We start from the raw sequence: 4,856 nt of genomic DNA, 5'->3' as shown, positions 1-4,856 counted from the left end.
CACTCCCACACCACCTCACATAGTCAAACCCCTGCAACCGAGACGACACCCACGAGTTCTGTAGACCATAGCATAATCACCTCCCTTGTCCCGCTCCCCCCCCCCCCCCCCCGCGTGTGTTTGTGCGTGTGCATGCGTGTGTGTGTGTGCATGCATGAGTGTGCGTGTGTTTTCCTTTTCTTTTTGTCTAGAGTAGTCCTCATAGCGCCGTCCGGTTGGTGAAAGGGGCACAATATGTGTATGGGCGCATGCCTTTCCCTCCTCACCTGCACACCGAGCGGCACCACGAACTTTTATGTGCAATAAATACTATCACTATCACTATCACTAGTAGTTAGTTGATCCGATGCTTTTTCCGCGTCATCCCGTTGCACTCGTAAATTGTATTACCGAAACAAATCTCCAACACAGGAGGCCTCAAGCAGAACGTGAAAGATCGACCTGCTCTTGCGACACGTTGAACATTTAAAGGGCTTTTTTACTGTTTTTTTTTTTATTTGCACCAAACCTGAGCGCACTGGACGTAGTAACTTAGTGAAGCTTTTCTGGAAATTTGCTTTATTTTAAAAGTTATAGGCACATAAAAATTACAAGAAAAAGCGAAAAATAACCTCCTTCATGACGTCCCTGGTCCTGGCTTGGATGGCAGCCTAACCGGATCTGTCCCCCCTTTCCCGCGCCGGAGAATTCCCCTGGGGGATGTGGGGAGAGGAGGGGAGGCGGGAAAAGGAGGTGAGGTAGAGGAGAGAGAGCTTGATTATAATGCAATTAAGTGCAAAGGTGCAAGCGAGCTGGAGAGAATGGCGAAAATAATCCTTGGAGAAGGGGAACAAGAGGGTCAAAGGACGAGCACAAAGCTCTAAACACAGCTATTGGCTACGTGCGCGACCGAAAGCGCCGCTGTGGTCGGCCTTCCACGATTGGCCCAAAAGCTGACTATGACGTCGGAAAGGGTATACCATCGACGAATATAAGAGGAATGAAAGAACTTTAATTTCGACGGTGTTGGCAGTGTTTCTTTGAGAGCGCAATGATTTCAGGCTTTCCACATGCTATTTACAAACACCATCGAACTTGTTGTTCGCAAGGTAATGACGTCACAAGGGGGAACCATAGGAGGGCGCCACCAAAACATCTTGCGCTAATACTCTGTTTCACCTTGTGTTGTACCGCAGGAAAGGCCACAAGCGCGAGCTCCTTGCTCTAGGGTACTTCTCGGCGGTACAAGCTCTCGTGCGCGTAAGGGCAGCTGCCGACGCTATGAGCTCGCGCTTCTAGCCTTCGCTTCGGTACAACATGGAAAAATCCGCCTGGTCCGGGTTTAAAGAGAGAGAGCTACTGGGAACGGGGCAGCTCTCTCTCCTCGGCCTGACCTGGTCCAACAAACGTCACGATTTCGTCACATGCCGCGCGCTTTCGACACCACGGGGCGCCCCCAGTAGGTTTCCGCGTCGTCCGATTAAAATATGACGCACTGATATTTAGTTAATCGTTATGGGAAACAGCGCGAAAAACAGACGAGGACGAAGAAGAAACGCACGGCACGAGCGCTGTAAGTTACTCTCTCAGTGCCCGCTGGGTTGCCCAAACCACAAGAGACGTGGAAACCGCAAAAATAGTAAACACTTAAATATGATTGCAGGGCCCCTTTCAGTACCTAGTGTTTAATTAAAAACTTATTCGCCATTTTAAGAAAATTTTATTTGGGAAATAGCGATCAACGGAGCCACGAATGGATGGCAGACATGACCAGGGACGCGTCCCATTTTCTAATTGAAGGTTTCTGAAAATCGTTCATAACTTTTAATGGTAAAACGACAAGCTCTGAAACTGGCATCTGCTCTGACCACTAGCTCTACATCTGCAGGCTAAGGTAAACGTTCAATCATTTTTTTTTTCGAGTAAAACACGTTGTTTTTTTTTTTGCCAAAACCCGCCATATTTCTTTAATAAATTACAATCTTCAAGACGAAATGACACACTCTCTTTGATAATGTAGACAAACCGGTCATTTTACAAAATACGAAGCGTTGCTATCTTGTTAGATGTTAATATCCGATACCCGGCAGAAAGTTTTAGTGTCCGATATCATGCGAAGCGGACTAACACAACTGAAAAAAGTGGATCCCTTTCTCCTATCCGCTCATTTTTTGTTCTTCTGTTGCGGGGGCAGGGACCATGAAATGACTTTTTTACTTTTTCCAGATAACTTTTACAATAAACCGTCAATGTTCACTGAATGCCGAACAGGCATCCGTTTTCGTCTCGGTTTATTAACTTCTACACAAAAAAATTAATGAAGTATCGACTTTTTCTTGACCGCAAAACAAGCCGTGACGTACGATGTTTCCGGAACCGGAAGTTCTCTCTGCAAGTAGGAGATGGGAGCATGGGAGCGTTAGCGAGTTGGGGTGGCGCCGGTGGGTTTTACTGCGCCGATGTCACCGACGTATTTTCTGCAATCGGCGCCTCTCATCGCCGCATCGCAGCTGAGCGAAATTCAATGATATACGTTGCGTACAGCGACAGCATGGGACTAGTCCATACGCCGGGTATGCCTGTTGGGAAGTGCAGATGGGAACAATTTGCCGCGGCGTTTTTCGCGGTCTCGGAGATGCAGGAGCGAGCCGACGTTAAAAAAGATACGTTTGAACTGTCAGCAAGAGCCACGTAAATACCTGTTCACACTCGGAGCGGACGCGCGCGTTTGATGAAGTGCTGTATTCGCGCTGTTGGTAAGCGCTTCGGGACCGATCTTTTACAATTGCAACTCGATACTGACGCGACACTCGGCAAAGAAAGGTTGGACCGGTATTGCACGTATACCTCCCACGAACTGTTACAGCTCGACAGTGACGTGCAGTCTGTCAGAATAAAAATGGCATACCAATAACAAAGTGTACATACCGTGCTACGAAGGTAATCCATACAGCGTTTATTTCAGCTCTATATCACACAAAACAAGGAGAGGATCGACGAGGGTCCCTTTTCGACGAGTGTTCGTCAACACTGCCTCGGAAAACAAGGGGAAGAGATTGACCTCACCTCTTAACCTAAATTGAGGTCAGCGATCAACTATAATACGGAAGGGTCCACAAGGGTTAGCGCGGGCATATTCCATTCAGTACGCCAGCCGGTCGTAGGCAGACGGTCTTGCGACGAAGCAACGCTGCGCCGAGTCGGAGTGCCTGCTAGGCCTATATTCGGAGAGCTTCGTCGGAGCGGGATTCGCGGCTGTTTGTCGCTCTTCTCGGGTGTTTGTGGATCCAGCGTCTTGTTCGCCGTGGTTTGTTTTAAGTACATTTCTTTCTTGCTGCTTGAAGTCGGCACGCGCGAGATTGAACACGTAGAAAAATAACGTTCAGTCAGTCAGAGTTTTGAGAGGAAAGAAACCAAAGCAAATAACCGAAATAACCGTTCTGAACTTGGCCCTGCCCTACTGCGCACAGCGCAGTAGTTGCTTCGTTTTACCACACGATAGATGGCGCTTGGCTCTCAGCATTATCAAATTTGGCAATTTTCGCCACACATCTCTAATTATGCTACGAAATGTGGATCTGAATATTATTTAACAAAACTTTTAGGAAACATTCGCCGGCTATTTATTGTTTACGATCGCGGTGCTGGTGAGGTAGGCTCTTACCCACTGATCTCTATGACAATTGCTGGATCGCGCTTCCCCGCTTGTTCGCTGCAGCGCAAGTGAAGCCACCGGACTTCACTCGCTTGGGATACGATTTGCCGTTTTTGCTAGCCTTTGCTGCGGTTTTCCCAGCGTGCTGTGGACACGTTTTCTACTCGTTCGTCGTCATTCGCCGAAGAAGTTTTTTGAAGACTCTGTGTATTGTTGAGGACTTGCCGTTGTGAACACGTGGGAAAATTTTACGAAAGTGCAGTGTCGCAGGAAAAAAGCCACAACGCGTCGAAAGGAAGGGCTGGCGGCGTGTTCAAAGCTTCCTTGGCACGCCGAAGTGCCGTGTCTCTGTGCCTTCGCACGCTTGGATACCGACCAAGAACCGACGCCGTGTGTATGTGTCTAGCGAGTGCAATGTGCGTGAAGCTGTTCGTGCCTCTGGATCAGCGTCTTTTCCCCTCGCGGTTTAGGAACGAGCTTAATCCAGCGTCCACTAGCGACGGAAGATGGGGGGGAAGGTACGTCTTTTTTTCGTCCTTAGACGATTTACACAATACCGTGCACAACAGCTCCTCATCACTGATCAGTGCTGGCTTATTATCAACCTACTTAATTGCACTTGACGTTTGAGCGCGGCTCGCCTAATTGTAATTGGTCAGCAGATTGCACACGACCATATCGGCCGCGCTTCAAAGATTTTCATTCTCGCGCGTCTTGTACTTTTGCTTTCGAAAACCGCCCTGGCTCCACAACGTTGCCCTATTCGTGCTCCCACGGAATCTATTAGAGTTGATTTGGGACATAGCCATGGTTAATATAGTACATAAGAACACGTACAGATCTCTCCCTTTTATTGATAGCAACTCACCGGAACAGCTGGGACGATCCAGAACTCCGTGGCCGATATATATAATGATCTAAAGGCTTCTACGCGCGACACACGTTCATGAACTTTGGCGCGGCGTCAATTCTTGACCGGTATCCAAGCGTGCGAAGGCACAAAGATGCATCACTCGGCGTGCCAAGGAAGCTTTGATCACGCCGCGACACCGGCGACACTTGTTTTCGACGAGTTGTACTTTTTGATACGGCTTCACGCACATTGCACTTGCAAAACACATCCATACGGCGTCGATCTTGGTCGGTATCCAAGCGTGCGAAGGCACAGAGACACGGCACTTCGGCGTGCCAAGGAAGCTTTGAACACGCCGCCAGCCCTTCC

Source organism: Ixodes scapularis, unplaced genomic scaffold (assembly GCF_016920785.2).
Source record: "Ixodes scapularis isolate PalLabHiFi unplaced genomic scaffold, ASM1692078v2 PGA_scaffold0__279_contigs__length_252992795, whole genome shotgun sequence".
Taxonomy (NCBI): Eukaryota; Metazoa; Arthropoda; class Arachnida; order Ixodida; family Ixodidae; genus Ixodes; species Ixodes scapularis.
Note: the sequence above shows the minus strand (reverse complement) of the source record.